This window comes from Hyla sarda, chromosome 4 (assembly GCF_029499605.1).
Source record: "Hyla sarda isolate aHylSar1 chromosome 4, aHylSar1.hap1, whole genome shotgun sequence".
Lineage (NCBI taxonomy): Eukaryota > Metazoa > Chordata > Amphibia > Anura > Hylidae > Hyla > Hyla sarda.
In genome coordinates this window covers 396,655,973-396,678,405 of record NC_079192.1, presented here as the reverse complement: position 1 = coordinate 396,678,405, position 22,433 = coordinate 396,655,973, and the positions used below count along the sequence as shown (strand labels likewise).

General features: G+C 41.6%; 1 protein-coding gene across 5 annotated transcripts in view; it reads left to right on the top strand.

The window, feature by feature from the left end:
* PRMT8 (protein arginine methyltransferase 8) overlaps positions 1–22,433 on the top strand; it is a 144,355-nt gene that overhangs the window by 24,788 nt on the left and 97,134 nt on the right. The window contains exon 1 of one of the 5 annotated variants that reach the window (XM_056517262.1): positions 10,036–10,491. The exons of the other annotated variants lie outside the window; for them this stretch is intronic. The gene's annotated coding sequence lies outside the window, so the exon portion shown is untranslated. Of the gene's footprint in view, positions 1–10,035; positions 10,492–22,433 lie in introns of those variants that run through there. 5 annotated transcript variants of the gene reach the window in all.

Below are 22,433 nucleotides of genomic sequence, written 5' to 3'. Positions count from 1 at the left end.
TATAGGGGGAGATTTATCAAAACCCGAGCAGAGGAAGAGTGGTGCAGTTGCCCATAGCAACCAATCAGATCGCTTCTTTCATTTTCCACAGGCCTCTAAAGAGGCCTGTGGAAAATGAAAGAAGCAATCTGATTGGTTGCTATGGGCAACTGCACCACTCTTCCTCTGCACAGGTTTTGATAAATCTCCCTCAATGTGTGCGGAGGATAGAGGGTGAACAGTACAAGTCATAATACCAGGAAGGGTTAATATCAAGGGTCAAGTTCTGGAAAAAAAAAAGTGTAGGAACTCACCCAAGATTTCCACTCAAGTGCTGGTACTGCTAATGGGAACAATGTTCCTGCTGTGGAAAAAGTGCAGAAACTCAGTTCCCACATGTTCCTGCAGTACTTGAGCCCTGGTTAATATGTATAGTTATTTTCTGTCTGACCACAGTGCTCTCTGCTGACACCTCTGTCCATGTCCGGAACTGTCCAGAGCAGGATAGGTTTGCTATGGGGATTTACTCCTACTCTGGACAATTCCTGACACGGACAGAGGTGTCAGCAGAGAGCACTGTGGTCAGACTGCATACTGTATGCTCCAACTTCCTGCATACAGCAGCTGATAAGTACTGGAAGGGTTAAGAGTTTTACATAGAAGTCATTTACAAATCTGTATAACTTTCTGGCACCAGTTGATTTGAAAGCATTTGTTTTCCACCGGAGTACCCCTTTAAATGCACGTCATGCAGTTTAGTTTAGGCAATTGAATGTATCAGGAGATCTAATGACTTGTGTCAGCCGTCCCCCCGAAATAGACAATTCCTTTCATGCCTCACAACAGACACTGTTGGCCGCGCTCTTCCTTGAAGGTGGCTTCTAGATTCGAGCCAGGAAGAAATGTTTAAAAAAATACAATTCAAAACTGACAAATAAATAAATATAATTTAATCCAATAATTTGGATCGCAGCCCAGATGACAGCAGGAGGCTCTGGTGAGGAGTCAAAGTGGAGGGGAAGCAAAGGTAGGTGAAGGACCAACTAGAATTGCACAGGGAAAAAGAGGAAAAATAATAATAATAATTATATATATATATATATATAGATAGATAGATAGATAGATAGATAGAAAAAAAAATTCTATTATTTTTGGATCATTTTGTACCAATGATGTTCTTTGGGACAGGACTCAATTTAGTATTGGTTTCTTCTTCTACGAGTAAGAGTTTTCTGAAAGGACACCCAAAATTTACCAGCTCTCAGTTAAAGGGGTACTCCGGTGGAATTATTATTATTTTTTTTTTTAAATGAACTGGTGCCAGAAAGTTAAACAGATTTGTAAATGACTTCTATTAAAAAATCTTTATCCTTCCAGTACTTATTAGCAGCTGTATGCTACAGAGGAAATTCTTTGCTTTTTGAATTTCTTTTTTGCCTTGTCTACAGTGCTCTCTGCTGACACCTCTGTCCGTGTTAGGAACTGTCCAGAGCAGCATAGGTTTGCAATGGGGATTTTCTCCTGCTCTGGACAATTCCTGATACGGGCATCAGGTGTCAGCAGAGAGCACTGTGGACAAGACATAAAAGAGATTCAAAAAGCAAAATAATTTCCTCTGTAGTATACAGCTGCTAAAAAGTACTGGAAGGATAAAGATATTTTAATAGAAGTCATTTACAAATCTGTTTTAAAAGTTGATTTAAAAACATTTTTTTCCCCCATCGGAGTACCCCTTTAAGTTTTTTACTTATAATGTAAAACTCCACATTATACTACTGTTCTCTCCTGGAAACATGGTCTAGATTATTAGTTTGTTCCTAAAATACCAGATTAAAGGGGTTTTCTGCCCACACAACATCTTATCTCCTATCCAAAGGATAGGGGATAAGATGTCTGATCGCGACATCTTATCCGTGACAGATGACTAGCGATGCAGGGCGGAGGCTCGTGACGTCACGGTCACGCCTCCCTCGTGATGTCACGGTCACGCCTCCTCAATGCAAGTCTATGAGAGGGGGCGTGACGGCCGTCACGCCCCCTCCCATAGACTTGCATTGAGGGGGCGTAGCCGTGACATCATGAGCGGGGTGTGACAGTGACGCCACGAGCCTCCGGCGCTGAACCCAACACTCTAAGCGAACGCCGGGTGCAGCAGGGAGATCGTGGGGGGTCCCCAGTGGCGGGACCCCCACGATCAGACATCTTATCCCCTATCCTTTGGACAGGGGATAAGATGTCTAGGGGTGGAGTACCCCTTTAAGGAAATGTCGCTATGCCAAGAACATTTTAAGGTTTCCTAAATGACTGAAGTTTGTAGGAGAGACACAATTTTGTGTCTCATAGTAGAGATGAGTGAGCTCATTCAGATTTGAATCAAATTTTCTCAGAATTTCTGCAAAAATAAAATAAATTCAGTTTTGACTATGTACAAACTTGTTAGTATTCTTTAAAGTGACCCTGTGGCCTCCTACAATAATACCATAGGATGGCAAGGAAAGTATGTACGGAAGCAGAGACACCTTTCCAGACAGGTGTCCCTGCTCCTGTACATTGAGTGATAACATGTACCCTGTGTGCCTCGCTGCTCAGTTAAAATTGACTGGGCCTGGTACAGCGCTGTATACATTACAGTTTACTTCAAGAATTTGCCCAGAGCCACCCAGGCCACAGGAGGCATGTGGCTGCTGAGACGTAAGTGACGTTGCTGTATTCATTGCCACTTAAGAGTCACTACATTTGCTGGGCCTAAAGCTCTGTATCCAGGCCAGAGAATGCTAACTGAGCAGTGAGGCATACAGTGTATAGGCCCCAATATATAGTTGTAGGCCCCATACTGCCCACATATAGTTGTAGGCCCCATTACTGCCCCGTTTTGGGGGCTCCTTTGGTCCAGGGACCTACTTTTATAGGTCATTGCAGTAGGTCACCCATCGAGAGGGGCAGTGATGCAATAAACCTCAAGGTAGGTACTGTCCACAGCAGCCCGGTGCCCGTGCTTCTCCTCTGCAGTCCTCCTGCTCCGCTCCTCTAGTGTACTAGCAGCCACTATTAACTTTTCTTAAAGTTTCCACAGCCATTTTAGAAGCAGTGACTAGTGGCTGCGGCAGCCATTACTGATTTTTATTTTTTTTACACTTACCCCCAGGAGAACTGCTAAGTACCATTGTGGGTATGTATACCATGGGTTGGGAACTCTTTCCTTTGACAAGAGTCCCTGCTTCTGTCTGTATTTTCTGTTGTACCTAAGAACGATAGCATAGGGGGGGCCACAAAAAGTATCTACAGGACTACAGGAGCAGGGACTCCTGTCAAAACAAAAGTCCCTGCTCCTGTACACTGAAAGGCCCAGGAGTTAAGCAGTGATGATCCATTCATTGCCTTTTACACTTACTGGCTAATTTATTCACATTTTATAGACTTTGTAAAGCTCTGTTCACATCTGCATATTATTGGCTTCTATATATTAAAAAGCCATGGTGATGAGCTGGATCTGTCCTACCATGGCATCAAATGGAGTTAAAGGGGTACTCCGGTGGAACACCATTTTTTTCAAATCAACTGGTGCCAGAAAGTTATACAGATTTTTAAATTACTTCTATAAAAAAAAATTGTTATCCTTCCAGTACTAATCAGCTGCTGTATGCTTTACAGGAAGTTGTGTAGTTCTTTCCAGTCTGACCACAATGCTCTCTGTGGACACCTCTGTCCATGTCAGGAACTGTCCAGAGCAGGAGCAAATCCCCATAGCAAACCTCTTCTCTCTGGAGAGTTCCTAACACGGACAGAGGTGTCAGCAGAGAGCACTGTGGTCAGACTGGAAAGAACTAGACAACTTCCTGTGGAGCATACAGCAACTGATAAGTAATGGAAGGTTTAAGATTTTTTAATAGAAGTAATTTACAAATCTGTATATCTTTCTGGCACCAGCTGATTTGAAAAAAAAAAAAAAAAATATGGAGTACCCCTTTAAATAGAAATGGCTCCATAAAGGTTTCTTCTGCTATTCTTGCCTTCAATGGAGGCTCCACGTGGAACCCCAAACTACACTTTTCTAAGCAAAATGAACATATGAATCTAAAGGAGGAAAATTAAAAGCGTTATTTTTATTACAAGACAAGGAGGAAAAAGCAAACTTGCAAACATGAAAAAGAACAAAAAAGCAGTGCTAATTTCTTCCAGAAACAGCTCCACTCCTGTCCTCAGGTTGTGTGTGGCATTACAACGTGGCTCCATTTACTTCAATGGAACTGAGCTGCAATACCGCACACAGCCTGAAGACAGGGGTGACGCTGTTTTGGAAGAAACCAGCTCTGCTTTTCTAATCCTTTATAGGGCTTATGCAAAATTTGTAGCAGGTCCCCCTACTATAACAGGTTATCCCCCACCCTCCAACCTCTACGCCCTCATAGTGTCACCCAGATATTCGTATGGATAATACCTTGTACCCAAGTCTGTTAAAAAAGCAATATATAAAGCTAAATACCCAGAAAAAGCACACAAAATATAAAATGCAGCGGAAATGACACTTTCTGCCTTTCAATGTCACAGACAGATAGTGTTTTGCGCATTTGTTCAGTATCTGGAGGGCACAATAGGTGTCAAGAAGTGACAGGTTAGGTGAGATCCGAGCCTAAATATAGCCGCGGCCTGCGCCACTGATAAGAGACAGACCGAGGCTCCCAAGTGACACCTCTCCTCGCAGCTCAGGAACCTGTGAATTTCACTCAAATACCTGTCTGTCCTCTTACAGCCAAATATAAGAAAAAATCAAAATACAAATAATAATGGAAGCTGGGAAGCAAACAAAAGCATGTTTAACAAAAGAAAGAAAAATAAATGTGCGTGTATATATATATATATATATATATATATATATATATCAGATTAAATTAAAAATAATTTGTGTTATGTGTTAGTGTGTATATATATATATATATATATATATATATATATATATACATACACACACATATTTATATATGTGTATTTTTTATATATTTTTTGTATAAATAAATATATATATATATATATATATATACACATACACACACATATGTGTGTGTATTTTTATATATTTATATATATATATATATATATATATATATATATATATATATATATATATACATACACACATGTATATGTGTATTTTTTTGTGTATATATATATATATATATATATATATATATATATATATATACATATACACATACACACGCGCACACACATGTGTATTTTTTTGTATGTCATTATCCAATCATTCGGCTGTCTGGGCATGATGGGAGTTGTAGTTTTGCAACAGCTGGAGGTCCATGATTGGGAAACACCGAGCTAGTAAAACCCTCAACTTGCTGCAGTTTACATCACAACCACTGGGGGCAAGTTGTCTTGCCTAAGTGGATTAAGTTACTGCCAACTGATTGGCTGATTAGCTGTTTGCGTTAACAAGCTATACATACACACACTAGCCTGACCATTGTCTTTAGAGTCAAGCAGTGGTCAGTAACCTAGGCAATGAGCTGTCAAAAAGGGAAGGAAAGGAGCAGGAATATCAGGAAAAGGAGGCACATTGGTTAAAGGAATGTATTTGCCAAAATGTTGAACTTGCCATGCCCTATACGTTTAATGGGGTATTCTGGTGAAAAACAATTTTTTTTTCATATCAGCCGGCTCCAGAAAGTTAAACAGATTTGTAAATTACTTCTATTGAAAAATCTTAATCCTACCAGTATTTATCACCTGCTGAAGTTGAGTTGTTCTTTCCTATTTGACTACAGTGCTCTCTGCTGACAACTCTCTCTGTCTCAGGAACTGTCCAGAGTAGGAGCAAATCCCCAAAGAAAACCTCTCCTACTCTGGACAGTTCCTGAGACAGGCAGAGGTGTCAGCAGAGAGCACTGTTATTAGACAGAAAAGAACAACTCAACTTCAGCAGCTGAAGGATTAAGATGTTTTTAATAGAAGTAATTTAGAAATCTGTTTAACTTTCTGGAGCCAGTTGATATACATTTTTTTTTTCACTGGAGTACCCCTTTAACTATGTTAGTTAATATGGGGGATGCCCCTTTAAGTGTTGGTGGCTCAAAAAGCATCAGGATTCGGTAGATGAGAGTTGAAAGGCAAGTCCATCAATCTCAATTGGTTTACTTGAATTGTATTCTGAATCGATAGAGACAGGTCAGCATCTTCGCAGAAGAGATGTCATTTAAATCCACAATTTCTGAGTCGATGAGAACCTCGCTTCCAATTTTATAAGTGCCAGATTTAAAGGGACATTGAAGGATGGACAGGTAATAGATTTCCAGATGCCCTCGGGCGAGACACCAGGGAAGCTTCTCGGCCAGGAAAGAGAATGTACAAAAAATACTCGCCGATGGAAACTAAGGAAGTTTTCCTAAAAGGGGTATTCCAGTAAAAAAAAATGTCATATCAACTGGCTCCAGAAAATTACACAGATTTGTAAATTACTTCTATTAAAAAAGCTTAATCCTTCCAGTACTTATCAGCTGCTGAAGTTGAGTTGTTTTTTTTTTTCTGTCTGATCACATTGCTCTCTGCTGACACATCTGTCTGTCTCAGGAACTGTCCGGAATATAAGCAAATCCCCATAGGAAACCTATGGACAGTTCCTGAGACAGACAGGTGTCAGCAGAGAGCAATGTGGTCAGGCAGAAAAGAACAACTCAACCTCAGCAGCTGATAAGTACTGGATGGATTAAGATTTTTTTTAATAGAAGTAATTTACAAATCTGTTTAACCTTCTGGAGCCAGTTGATATGAAAAAAACTTTTTTTTTTTTTAACTGGAATACACCTTTAATAACAAGTACAGACCCTCTGTTCCCCACATACATACACACTTAGCAGCCCGTTTCCCTTCTGTATAATAGGGGCATTATAAAATAGTATTCAGATTCATCAGGGGGTGAAAATAGGCCGCAAATGTTGAAATTAAAACATTATTTGATTACCAATTGAATGGAGATCAGATCCTTCCACTCATGTTTCCATATCTCACACATTAATTTGCCTCATTGTAACAAGATAATGAGAAATATGTGTGTCAGCTTTGGTCTTAAAAAGTACCTGTCATATCCAACAACAACCAAAAATTGTTTTATGTTACCCAGTGCTTAATCCTGATATCCTGATCATATACATATAATTTGTGTATCTAGCACCTATATTTCTCTCGCAAATACCTTCTTTCTGTTGCTCACTTGCTTTGTCATTCTGTGCTTTGTGCTGTGAGCATGTCCTCACTGAGCATGTCTTCAAATGATTTTTTAATGGAAGTCATTTACAAATCTGTTTAACTTTCTGGCACCAGTTGATTTAAAAAAAAATAAAAAATAATCTTTTCCACCAGAGTACCCCTTTAATTCACATAGAACCAGGGCTCCATCCTGGGAGAAAAGTGTAGGAACTCACCCAAGATTTCCACTTAAGGGCTGGTCCTGCAGGACCCCTGTTGATGGGAACAGTGTCCCTGCTGGTGAAAAAAAGTGCAGGAACTCCGTTCCCATGCATTCCTGCAGGACTTGAGCCCTGCATGAAACTATGAGCAATAAAATTAGTTTTCTTTAACGTAGTTCTGGTCGCCTTTTCACACAAAACTGTCCTTTCGAGCGCCATTCATCCCAATAATTATTCTGGCATTATCCACCATTGTTTTGACAGTCCGCCGAATAGCCGGCATTTTCCAACTTCATACTTTTCAAATATTTTCTAAAAGTCAGATTTGCTCCCTTGTAGATGTTTTGCGGGTGGCATTTGCCATAATTGTTCTCCTTCAATCATCCTGTAATCTATCAGACAATCATTTCCGCCTCCTTTTACAATAAATACAGTACGCGCTTTCATTGTGCCGATTCCATTTCGTAAAAGGTTGCCTCGGAACAGATGGATTGATTTTCCTGCGCCGACATTGTTCTTTTCCGTTTTTTAATCAAGAACTAGATTTTCTAAACTAGTCTCCACATGTAGTAAAATATTGGTCTATAAAGTAATCCAAGACTTGAATGTTTTTACATTCTGAAGCTTTAATATATACTGCTATATACAGTAATGTGTCCCATAAGATTTCTTCTCGGTACAGGTAGCACTTAAAGGCGCTCAGTTCATGACATCATAGTCCCACCTCCTCATGATGTCACCCGCCACCCCCTCAATGCAAGTCTATGGGAGGGGGCGTGACGGACGCCCCGCCCCCTCCCATAGACTTGCATTGAGGGGGCGGGGCGTGATGTCACGGGGGGTGGGGCTATGATGTCAGGCGCTCCTGACGCCGGCTCCAGCGTTCCGAACAGTTTATTCCAAACGCTGAGCAGAGGAGTACCCCTTTAAAGGGATACTAGGGATACTGTACCTGTTATTTTAGGTAACATTTCAGAATATGTGTTTGTACCTGATAAGCAGCACTATTTCCGGCCATTATGCAACTTATATACAGCATTTTTCCCAATTTTTTGCGGTCCATGGCCTAGTGGGTGGGACCTAGCCTCTTTGATGTCTCCCATACACTGCACACAGACATAAGAGATGATCCTGCTCTTCTGTATCTTTATTTCACACCCTAAGTAGTAGCAGCAGCATGGATGACAGTATAGAACAGCACTCAGGATTCTAAGTTATGAATAAAGCAAAAGGGGTGATATCTAAAGCTTCATTTACACCATGTAATCTCTACCTGGAGATATTCCAGGTGGAGATTGCATCTGGAGCAGGCGCCAGCAAAACAAGCCAGCGCTAGGACCGCTCGGAAATGCATAGTCTCAGAAAACAATGGGAGGTTACTGCACTGTATTTTTCGAGTAGAATTTCGCTTTGAAAATACATGTTGGGATTTGTTGTTCGCGAATATTCGCAATGCGAATATAGCACTATATATTCGTAATTACTTCGTAATTAGTATTTTTTTTTCACAGTACACATCGCAGTGATCATCCCTCTCTGCTTCCAGCTTGTGTGGTGTAAAGAAGGCTCTAATACTACTGTGTGAGACTGGCGTGCAAATTTTAGCATATGCTAATTTTTGTATATGCTAATTTTTGCATATGCTAATTTTCACATATGCAAATTTTCGCATATGTGAAAATAAAACGCAAATTTTGCTAATATATGACGAATATTCGTCCATACATAAATATTGCGAATTCGAATATGGCCTATGCCGCTCAACACTAGTTGGGAATAGTCATGGTAAACTTGTGCACTCTCTTTGCAGTCATACTCGCTCCCATATGTTTCCTTGCCCCTTTCCTCTCCATAGGCTTTCAGTGTCCCGGTACCTGTGTTCTAGCTCCAGATATGTAAAGGTGTCGTGTGGCTGAGGAATCTCATGCTCAGTGCCTAAATCTTTGTTTGGGGTATCGTGAGTTAACTTGTGTTACTGCCTTTTGGCATATACACCTTCATACACTGAGGTATCTCAGAAGTGTAAGGGTTAACATTTGCATCTTCTGAAAGGATCATTGGTCACATAGCACACTACCTAGTCAGTTTCTATGTAGAAGTTTCTATAAAGGCTAATAGGAAAGTTCTCTAGTCCAAACCCCTCTTTCCAAAGACCTGGACCCAGAAAAGTGTTTAGTGTGACCCAGGTCAGAGAAGAGTGAACATCTTTCTTAGCTCTGCTCCTGCTAGGCAGACTAGTCAGTCAGAGCCAGTCAGGAACTGTCCAGAGCAGGAGAGGTTTGCTATAGAAATTGTCTCCTGCTCTGGACAGTTCCTGACATGGACAGATGTGTCAGCAGAGAGCATTGTGGTCAGACTGGAAAGAACTACACAATTTCCTCTGGAGCATACAGCAGCTGATAAGTGCTAGAAGGATTAAGATTTTTAAATAGAAGTAATTTACAAATCTGTTTAACTTTCTGGCACTAGTTGATTTAAAATAATTTATTTTCCACCAGAGTACCCCTTTAACTTTAACCTTTTTATCTCAGGGGAGATAAGCTTGTCCTGTACATAGGAGAAAGGCGGCCTCATAGAAAATATTGCAATGGGCCTCCTATAATGGCATCTTATTTTTCCCCCCAGGACAAAATGGTCTGGTGCAAATTTCCCCTTTCTTTCCATGACCATACAATACCTCCCTCCATTACGTTGCTGACAATGTCATTCCCTGGAGAGAGGAGTTCTGTATAGTTTCTTATAAATAAGAAAAGGAACGGGACAAATCAGGATGGGGCATAGCTTTTACGTATAGGCAGAGAACAATGTAGCCCTAACTCACCCACAGCCGCTTTCCCTGCCTATTGCCTATCCGCCCTAAGGGACCGATCGACAACCATGATGACAAACCCTCCCTGCTAAGTGCTGGGGCAGCGTTGTCAAAATAATAAAATACAAAAACAGTAGGAGTCGGTGAACAGCCGGAGGCACACAAACTAACAGAGATATGCTAAGACACACACACGGTCAAATCAATGTCAGTCTAGCCGAGTTCGGTACCAGGAGATAGCAGAGCAAGAGAAGTCAAGGGAAAAACCAAAGATCAATAAACAAGCAGGTAAGATATAACCTTTTGCAGACAATGAACTGATCACTGAGGGATACACCTCTCTGATAGGAGCAGAGCTGAGAACCACACCCAGACGACAGAGGTGAGCTCCCAGCAGCTCCAGCCCAACTAGAGTCATTTAACTCTTTGAGTACGGCCAGAGCCAGACGTTACAATAGCTATAGGGGTTGCAGCGGTCCTAAGGGGTCCCCAAAGCACATCTGCCCCATAAGAGACCAGTACAGTGGTCCCTCAACATACGATGGTAATCCGTTCCAAATGGACCATCGTTTGTTGAAACCATCGTATGTTGAGGGATCCGTGCAATGTAAAGTATAGGACAGTGGTCTACAACCTGTGGACCTCCAGATGTTGCAAAACTACAACACTCAGCATGCCCGGACAGCCGTTGGCTGTCCGGGCATGCTGGGAGTTGTAGTTTTGCAATATCTGGAGGTCCGCAGGTTGAAGACCACTGGTATTGGAGGTTATACTCATGTGTCCCCGCCGCTCCGGACCGTCACCACTGCCCTGGATTTTGCCTTCCATCGCTGTCGCCGCATCCCCGGGGTGTCCCCGACGCTCTGACAAGGCCTCAGCTTCCCCGGCATCCTCGCTCTCCGTCGCCGCCATCACGTTGCTACGCACGCCGCTCCTATTGGATGACGTGATGACGACGATGGAGAGCGCCGACGATGCAGGGGATCCCGAAGAGGACGCGCCGGAGCCCCGAGGACAGGTAAGATATCGTCAGCGGACCATACGGGGCACCGTAAACGGCTATCCGGTGGCAGCTGAAGCAGTCTGCGCTACCAGATAGCCGTTTATGCGATGGCCCCGACATACAAAAGCATCGTATGTTGATGCTACCTTCAACATACGATGGCCGCTGAGAGACCATCGTATGAGGAAATGATCGTATGTCGGGGCCATCGTAGGTCGGGGGGGGGGGGGGGGTCACTGTATTTTAATAGGCACATGGGGCCCTGTTGCAGATTTTGCATAAAGACACAGAATTTACAAGTTATGCTTCTGCCAACCAGGATGGGCCCCCCCTCTCTAAGGGCCATATCATCTGATCCTACGATGGGGCCACTACGGGGCTAGTCTAAGGTTACTTTCAGTGTCTTTCTGCCCTCTACGAACCAAGAACATGCATACTTTGAGACAATTCCTACATCAGTATTCTGGTCCCGTCCACACAGATGTTCCTTTATTTGCATATAATAATCCGGGTTAATTAGGAAAGGTGATTATATTGTGGAGGAAGAGAAGACAACAGCCCTTTAATCTCTTCTAGGTGTGCACTAATGGAGGTTTTCTGGAGACGCGGGTTCTTGTAAATTGTTATGGATTTGTTTGGGCTATGAACCGATCATTAAACGGCTTTAAGTCAAACTTAATGCTAATCCATGGAGGTAATGACGCTGTAATCTACGGCCGGGCGCTGCAGATCCACTTCACTGTTAACCACCTCTAATCAGATTAGTGGGAACTCAATTTCCAACCATTAAGTCACACGGTGAGCTCGGTAAATGAAATGTTTTGTGCTGAAGAGATCGCCGGGTACGGGTTGGATTTGGAAAAAAAGTTTAGCGATTTTAATTATTTGCTATTGTGATGACCGAAAATCTAAATTGCAGAGTAAAATCGACTTAAAGGCTAAGTCTCCACTTGGTTGTTTGCACTGTGTTTTTAGGGATAAAAAAAATGCCTGAAAAATCGGCAGTGCAAGTGACGTCCTCATGCGTTTTTTCTTGCTTTTTTTCTGACGTTTTTTCCGGCGTTTTTCATTTGTGTGGAAATTGCACCTTGGCGGTTTTTTTTTTTGGTACCCAAAATTTCTTGGGTACCAAAAAAAAAAAAAAGGATGCAGCAGTGATGGAAAATTTTTTATGAAACGCAATGTATGTATTTTATTACCCAATTGTTATTGTTTTTTTAATAAAGTGTGTGTTTCACTTTTTTTTATTTTTATTTTTTTATAAATTTTTAACATTTTTTATGCAGTACTACTACACCCAGCATGGAACAGACTGTTCCATGCTGGGAGTGATAGTACCTGTACTATAGACATATATCGTCCATAATATAGCAGAGAAGCGAGCGGGTCTATACAGCGCTCGCTTCTCTGCACTATACTCCGGCCACTGATGTCAACAGAAATTCATATTTCTCACCCAGAGCTGTGATTGGCTGGATGGTTGCAGCCAATCACAGCTCTGAGGAAAAGATGAATGAATGAGCGGCCGGCCCGGAGTATAGTGCAGAGCAGGGATGTGAGCGATGTATACAGCCGCTCCATCTCTGCTATAGACAGGACGGTCACACTGTGATGTGTCCTTAAGCAGGCAATACTACTCCCAACAAGGAGCACACTCTACTCCATGCTGGGAGCTGTAGTACCTGTATTAATAGACAGATCGCAGCAAGTGTAACTTCTGACACCCGCTGCGATCTGTCTATTAATGCTGGTACTACAGCTGCCAGCATGAGGCAGAGTGTGCTCCATGTTGGGAGTAGTAGTAGCTGCAGTTATGGAAAGATCACAGCGGGTATCACTCCTGACACCCGCTGTGATGCTCCTATATAATGTATGGATGCGGTGGCCGCTCTCCTATGGTCCCCTGCACGGCCGTATATATACACATGTTCCTATTTCTCACAGAGAGCTGTGATTGGCTGGAACCATCTGGCCAATCACAGCTCTGCGGGAAATATGAATAAGTGTAAATATACGTCAGGGCAGGGGACCATAGAAGAGCGGCCGCCGCATCTATATATTATACAAGAGGATCGCAAGGGACCCCGGCGATCTGTCAATTAGTACAGGTAACTACTACTCCCATCATGGAACAGTGTGTTTCATGCTGGGAGTAGTAGTACTAACTAAAAAAAATTAAAAAAAATAAAGCATAAAAGTGAAAACACACACACAATACATTTTTATAATTGTCGGCTACATTTTTATTTCCCCGCACACATAAATTGATCCCTGTTTAAAAAGTAATAGTTTTTTTTTTCCAATAATATACATTTCTTTAGATATATTTTTTTCCTTCACTACTGTATATTTAAAAAAATATATTTTTAATGGTACTCTACGAAATTTTATTAAAAACAGCTACATCTACATCACTTTTTTGGATCGCTAAAATCCAAAAAAGATTAAAAACCGCCTGCAAAAACACCAAAGTTCATATCCACATAGCTTTTTTCTTGGCGTTTTCTCACTCCCATAGACTTCTATTGGAGCAAACCGCCACGATTTTGACATCGGTTTGAGGGAACTACAGCATTTTTTTAAAAACGCCAAAGAGCGGTAAAAAACGCTGAAAAAGTTAAAAGACGCCAAAAGGCTTAAAAAAAACGCCAAAGTGAAAGATTGCTAAGTGGAATTCGAAATTTGCGATTTCTCATTCACTTACAGATAACATCTGGCCGCAGCGTTGGCGTTTGGCGTTTTTCTTTGCGTTTTGGAGACTTAGCCAAAGGGGTACTCCGCTGGGAAAACACATTCTTTGTAATCAATTGGTGCCACAAAGCTAAACAATTTTGTAACTTACTTCTATTTAAAAATATTAATCCTTCCAGTACTTATCAGCTGCTGTATGCTCCAGAGGAAATTGTATTTCTTTCTGGAATTATTTTCTGCCTGACCACAGTGCTCTCTGCTGACACCTCTGTCCATGTCAGGAACTGTGCTGAGTAGGAGCAAATCTGCATTGCAAACCTCTTCTGCTCTGGACAGTTCCTGATATAGACAGAGGTGTCAGCAGAGAGCACTGTGGTCAGACTGAAAAGAATTCCAGAAAGAAATATAAATTCCTGTGGAGCATATAGCAGCTGATAAGTACTGGAAGGATGAAGATTTTTTAATAGAAGTAATTTACAAATTTGTTTAACTTTTTGGGCACCAGTTGATTTAAAAAAATTAGTTTTCCACCAGAGTACCCCTTTAAATTTTAGTTTGGTTGGCATTGACTAGTGTTGCTCGCGAATATTCGCAATTCGAATATTATTCGCGAATATCGCATATTCGCGAATTCGCGAATTTCGCGAATATAGCGCTATATATTCGTAATTACGAATATTCGTTTTTTTTTTTGTTTGTTTTTTCACAATACACATCACAGTGATCACCCCTCTCTGCTTCCAGCTGTGTGGTGTAAAGAAGGCCCTAATACTACTGTGTGAGACTGGCGTGCGAAAATCCGCATATGCTAATTTTCGCATATGCGAATTTCCGCGTATACTAATTTTGTATATGCTAATTTTCACATATGTAAATTTTCGCACACGCGAATTTTCACGTATGCTAAAATAAAACGAGAATATAACGTGTATGCGAATATTCGCGAATATATGACGAATATTCGTCCATATATTCGCGAATATTCGCGAATTCGAATATGGCCTATGCCGCTCAACACTAGCATTGACCCATAAAGTAAATGGAAAGGGGTTCTTGTAGAAAACCAACTACAAAACTACAATTCCGGCATGGTGGGAGTTGTAGTTTTGCAACATTTGAGATCCAGAGGTTGAAGACCTAGGATCTACACAAGTGTTTTCCAAACAGTGTGTCTTCAGCTGTTGCAAAACTACAGCTCCCAGCATGTCCAGACAGCCAAAGGCGCACAGGTGACATACATCTATAGGCACAGTGCACATTGCAAAAAAGACACCACCAGGAGCAACGTATTCATGAAAGAATCATCAATCTTTATTGAAATACAGATATATTCATAAGACATAAGTAAGAAAAACATAAAGATACCTGCAAAATATAACACCGTATGCCTGGATATAAATATATATATTTATGATTAAATAGTGAGAATACAAATACTTCTTTGCCAGTATAAGACAGGCACTATTAGCCTTGGGTATAGCACATAGGTTATAAATGCAGCACAATAGATACTTGCAAAATAAAAGAAAAAAAAAGCCAATTCCCCTAAAAAAAGGGCATTAGCCAGACCACTGCCGCAGTATAGTAGTCACTATACCAGAGGATTCAAGTGCAATAAAATACTCACAGGTACACCAGTCCTCTGACGTGTTTCGCCATGCTTTGCTTTATTCAGGAGTCATAACTATCTGGATGTTAAAGGGGTACTCCACTCCTAGACACCTTATCCCCTATCAAAAGATGTCTGAGCTTTGTGGTCCCGCTGCTGGGAACCCCCGTGATCTCCTGCACGCCACGCCGGCATTCTGAACTCTTCATTCCAAACGCTGTGTTCAGGGTCGTTACGTCACAACACGCCCCCCCTCCATTCATGTCTATGGGAGGGGGCGTGACGGCTGTCACGCCCCCTCCCATAGACATGAATGGAGGGGGGGGCGTGTTGGGATGTAACGACCACGGCCCCAAACCCAGTGTTCGGAACAAAAAGTTCAGAATGCCGGCGTGGCGTGCAGGAGATCACGGGGGTTCCCAGCGGCGGGACCACCAAGCTCAGACATCTTATCCCCTATCCCCCATCTTATACCCTATAATATTCACACATTTACCTTCAGGAAAAATAATTCATACAGAGCAGAAGAAATGAATGATCAATATGTTAAGAGAGTGCTGAGATACTGTATCCATAATATTGCAGAATCGGGGGCTACTCTCGTAATCTTGTTGATGCGGCATTTCAGATAGTAAGGGCTCTTACTAGATATGAGTTGCTATGGGATAAAATACGGAACAATAATGATACTAGGGAGACAAGACCTGCCCTGCCACTACTTACAGTCAGACTTACATTCTATTGCAAAATGATGCATGTTGTCCTTTGTTGAGGAACGGTCTCTACAAGATGCCCTCCCACTCTAGGAACGATCCTTTCTCCCTCAATCGTATAACAAATTACCAGTGAACCAACTTGGTTACATGTGAAAGGTTGTTATACTTTCTAAATAGATAATAAACTCTTACATTAATTGTAATACAACCGGGATTGTTTAAAGGGGTACTCCGCCCCTAAACATCTTATCCCCTATCCAAAGGATAGAGGATAAGATGTCTGATCACTGGGGTCCCTCCACTGGGGAACCCCATCGATCTCGGCTGCGGCACCATAGACATCCGGTGCACAAGGCGAACTTTGCTCCGTGCCAGATGACTGCCCATGCGGGGCGGAGGCTTGTGACGTCACGGCCATGTCCCCTTAATGCAAGTCTATGGGAAGGGGCGTGACGGCCATCATGCCCCCTCCTATAGACTTGCATTGAGGGGGCATGGCCGTGACGTCAAGAGCGCGGCCGTGATGTCACGAGCCTATGGCGCTGAACCTGACGCCGGGTACAACATGGAGATCGCGAGGGTCCCCAGAGGCAGGATCCCCCATGATCAGACATCTTATCCCCTATCCTTTCGATAGGGGATAAGATGTCTAGGGGTGGAGTATCCCTTTAACTTATCAATAGTTCAGTGTGCAATGTTAACCAAGTTGGATGCACCAACCCTCACTCCAGAACCCCATCAAATGTGGCAAAATCACCTGGATGGAAAGGGTGTTTAAGCCCAATTATTAGGTTAAGGGACACAGTTAAGGGACACATTATGAAAGAGGACTTGTGGCCCAATAAGATAAAGATTGCATTATCATTATGTAGCTTAGGGGCCCCTAATCCCACACCTTTTTACAGTTTCTTGATACGCACCTCTGTTCCCAAGATCTGAGGAATTATAATCTGACAATTCAGGAAATCAGTCAAACCCTTAAATGAGTAGTCCAGTTTAGGAAACCAACTGCTGGGACCCTCCACAATCTCCTGCCTGGCAACCTGGCTCTCCCTATGCATGGAGCTGTTTCGGCCACCGCACGAAACGATGGTTAACATGCCCCCACCTCTTTGGGAGAGTCGGAAAAACATGAGTACAGCATACAGCACGTGGGCTCTCCCTTAGAGATGTCTGAAGGGCACATGCAGACTCCTGCTCCGTACAGGAGGAGAGCCAAGGTGACGGGTAGTACTGTCATTTATCCCCTATCTTTTAGACCATGAATACATTTTCCTAAACTGGATGACCCCTTTTAATGATCACCTCTCATGACTGGGAGAAGTTGTGGACAGTGGCCATTACAGGAGAAATGGAGTATTGCTTGGTGTCCATTTTATCAAATAGTTGCTTTGAATTTTTCAAAGGGTTAACCATGACTAGGGGATATTCTACTGCTGGCTCAAAGACCAACCCCCCAACCCACCATAACCACTCCAATAAAAACCACTCGACACTGGAAGTTGGTGCTAAGGCCACAGCAGCCCAATTTGATTAACAATCAAGAATTACAACATTGTAACGTTTATATCCATTTGAACAGCATACTTGACAAATATAACAAAATATAACAATCCCAACTATCCCTGAGTGCTTTACATTTCTAAAGAGTAGAAGAAGAAGCTGAAAGCATGATCTCTTTTCCTCCACCATCATCCAAGTATAGGGCCTCCCGACTTACTCCTAGCCGTGCGTCACCAGACCCAGGAGCACCAATATCCGGAAGCCCAAAGCCCAACCAGGGGCCCATGTCCCACTCTCTTCCAACACCACCATGATGACTATAGGTGCCTCCAGATCTCCCTCCTGCCCCCTCTGCTGTGACAAAAACAAACCAAAATAAGGGTGGGTGGGCAGGAACCTTTTCACTGGCCAATGTGCCGACTGCCCCCCCCCCCTTATGCCCTTCCCTTAAGTACTGCCTAACTCCTGCCTAACTCCTCCCCTTAACTCCCCGAACCTCCCCACTACATCATCCAGAGAATCCCCCCATAATGTGGCTCCTCCAAAATACTTCTCCACTCCGGGGCCTTTCTTCCCTTCCCCTCCACTTTGGCTAATAGAAGTGAGGGTCCCAAACAGCTGGGGTTCCTTTATGATCCTTTTCATCTCTACATGCCTTAAAAGGACATATGGACTGGTGGTGTCCTGATGGGGTCACCCCTTTTGACTTCCATTTATTAGGAATATTGTAAACATAAACATGTATGGTTACACTATGTAGAACAGTGTTACGATACAGCATAACGTCTACTTCTCTCAAGCTTCGACCTTGCTACATACTAGCCGGATAGATCATTTTGGCTAAATGTCAGATGGAGTTGGCGCCCAGTTTGGGAACCTTCTCAGTCTGATTAATGGCCCTGATTATAGTGTTTATCCTTAAGAAAATGAGTTTTTAGATTGTTCTAGGAAGCTCCTGACCTTTCATTCCGCCCATCAATCAGACAGCGAATTGTAGTGACGTTTTACCGCTTCATTGTGGCAAAGCTTTTATAGACTATCTTCTGGTATTAAGTGCGGGAAAGTTTCAAAATGCAAAAAGGCTTCTGGTCAACACATCACATAGGCAAATTTACTCACAGAAATGAGTTCTCTATTCTGGAAATAAAGTACCAAGGTTGGAGGGGGCAATGACCATCTCATGGTTGTAAGACGGTGCTTAAAGGGGTATTCCAGGCAAAAACTTTTTTTTATATATCAACTGGCTCCGGAAAGTTAAACAGATTTGTAAATGACTTCTCTTAAAAAATCTTAATCCTTCCAATAGTTATTAGCTTCTGAAGTTTTCTGTCTAACTGCTCAATGATGATGTCACGTCCCGGGAGCTGTGCATGATGGGAGAATATCCCCATAGGAACTGCACAGCTCCCGGGACGTGAGTCATCAGAAAGCAGTTAGACAGAAAACAGCAACTCAACTTCAGAAGCTAATAACTATTGGAAGGATTAAGATTTTTTAATAGAAGTACGTAATTTACAAATCTGTTTAACTTTCCGGAGCCAGTTGATATATAAAAAAAAAGTTTTTGCCTTGAATACCCCTTTAATGCATGACATAGAGTTCCTTGTGGAGGCTATACATATTATAGAAGGGATGTTTTATTTTGTATATTGAATAAATCAGGCTTTTTGATTTTATTTGGCTCTCAATGGCCAACTTGCTTTCAACAGCGCAAAAGCAGGGACGCCTGTAAAAAACAGGAGTCCCTGCTCCTGTACACTGAGCTTGATAAATGTACTGGAGCAGGAACTCCTCCCTCTTCTTGAAATGTCAAATTTAAATACCTCTTAAAAGCAGTTTCTAAAAAATGTACCCAAAACCCTACACTTACTTTCTGTGGAGCCTTATGCTTGGCCTCCACTGCACCTGGGGTACTCCGGTGGAAAACTATTTTTTTCTTTCTTCAAATCAACTGGTGCCGGAAAGTTATACAGATTATACAGTCATCCTTCCAGTACTTATGAGCTGCTGTATGCTCCAGAGGAAGTTGAGTAGTTCTTTTCAGTCTGTCCACAGTGCTCTCTGCTGACACCTCTGTCCATTTTAGAAACTGTCCAGAGCAGGAGAAGTTTGCTAAGGGGATTTGCTTCTGCTCTGGACAGTTCCTGACACCAACAGATGTGGTAGCAGAGAGCACTGTGGTCAGACTGGAAAGAACAACTCAATTTACAGCAGCTGATAAGTACTGGAAGGATTAAGATTTTTTAATAGCAGTAATTTATAAATCTGTTTAACCTTCTGGAGACAATGGATTTGAAAAAAATAGTTTTACACTGGAGTACCCCTTTAAGGGCGCGTTCACACGGAGTAATTCAAGAGGAATTTACTCGAGTAATTCCACTTGAATTCTCCGCTCCATATTAATGCACATCCCCTCTGCTCATTGACTTCAATGTTATTTCTGCTGTCCTGTTCACACTGCGGAAATTCTGCTAGCAGAATTCCGACGCTGAATTCCATTCCGCTTGAAGAAAGAACATGTTCATTCTTCAAGCAGAATCCGCTAGCAGAAATCAATTGAAGTCAATGGTAAAAAAAAATTCCGCCCAACATCATTTTTGCACGGAATTCGTGCGCAATTTGTGCGCAATTTGCGTGGAAATGGCTGAAAAACCCTTCACTTCTTTCTCCCCCATGTCCGTGCGCAATTCTGCAAATTTTTTTTCCCGCCCGTAAATTTTTCAGCGTGAATTACTCTTCATTCATTGCAATGCAAATTTTATTCTCGAATATCGCATATTGGCGAATTCGCGAATATTCGCAATGATGAATATTATTTTTTACATTCCTTTTTTTTTTTCATAGTACACATCACAGTGATCATCCCTCTCTGCTTCCAGCTTGTGTCCTATAAAAGAAGGCTCTAATACTACTGTGTGAGACTGGCGTACACATTTTCGCATATGTGAAAATGTGCATATGCAAATGTTCGCATATGAGAAATGCTAATTTTCGTATATAAGAATTTTCACAAATGTTAATTTTCGCATATACGAATTTTCGTTTATGTTTGCATGTGCAGATTTCGCATATACGAAATTTTACATGTGAGATAATAAAGCGCGAATATTCCAAATATGCGAAGTTAGCGAATATATAGACGTATTTATTCACTAAATTCGCATATTTGGAATTTTCGCGCTTTATTATCCCGTATGCAAAAATTCGTATATGCGAAAATCTACGCATATAAAAAAAAAAAACCGCATATACGAAAATTAGCACTTGTGAAAAATTATGTATGCGAAAATTAGCATATTAACATTTTCGCATACGTGAAAATTCGTACGTTAGTCTCACAGAGCCTTTTTTACACCACACAAGCTGGAAGCAGAGGGATGATCACTGTGATGTGTACTATGAAGGAAAAAAGAAAAAGAAAAAAATATATACAATAATATTCGCAATTGCGAATATATAACGCTTTATTTGCGAATATTTGCTAATTCGCCAATATGCAAAATTCGCGAATAAATTTTTTTATAAAATTCGAAAATGCGAATATTCGCGAGCAACACTACTGGACACCCAAGATGGGAGACATCTTATTTTTGGAGAAGTGTTCTAATAAAATGATGCAGATGTGTCCACCCTTGCTTTGAACAAACTTTTTGTTGGAAAAACGTAATTGCTTTTTTCTTTTCCTTTTATTTTTATTTATTTATTTTTTTTTTCAAAAAACAGCACCACCTGTCTTTTCAATGGAACTGAGTTGCAATACCACACACAACCTGAGGACAATAGTGGCGCTGTTTCTAGAAGAAAGTGTCTGGTGCTTCATCTGAGCTGACATTGTATTAAGTTTGGTGCTCCGGTTTCTCAGGAGGTTTCCTCCTCGGCACTTAGTAACGCCCCCTCTGCGCCAAGCTCAGCCCACCTGGTTAGCATAGCGTAGACCAGTGGTCTCCAACCTGCGGACCTCCAGATGTTGCAAAACTACAACTCCCAGAATGCCCGGACAGCCAACGGCTGTCCGGGCATGCTGGGAGTTTTAGTTTTGCAACCTCTTGGAGGTCCGACGGTTGGAGACCACTGGCGTAGACCATCCAAAAGTTGTACATTTTTGCACAAACCCCCTGGTGTGTGCAAAAATGTGAAACTTTTATCCTATGTGCACTAGTCACAGACGTTCATAAATTCCCACTTATAGAGCTTAAACATCTACCAATAAAGTTTTTCAAAATCGTGTTTTTTTTTTTTTTTTTTAAAGTTGGTCATTTTGCCAGAATTTCTCTGGATACAGATATAGCTGCAGCTTGATTATTGTTGTTCGAATATTCGCAATGCAAATTTAAGTCGCGAATTCGCGAATATTCGCGAATATAGCACTATATAATCGTAATTACGAATATTTTTTCACAGAAAAAAAACGAAAATATGCATATGCGATTTTTCGTTTATGTTAATGTTCGCATGTACTCATTTTCGAATTCGCGAATTTTTGTTTACGTTAATGTTCGCATATAACATTTTCGCTAATGTAAATTTTCGCATACACAAATTTTTGTTAATGTTTATATTCGCATATGCGAATTTGCGCCAACGTTAATGTTCGTATATACTAATTTTTATAAGTGCTATTTGTTCGCATATACGAAAATAAGATAAAAATATTACGCTTATTCGCGAATATATGGCGAATATGTGAATATTCGCGAATATATTCGCG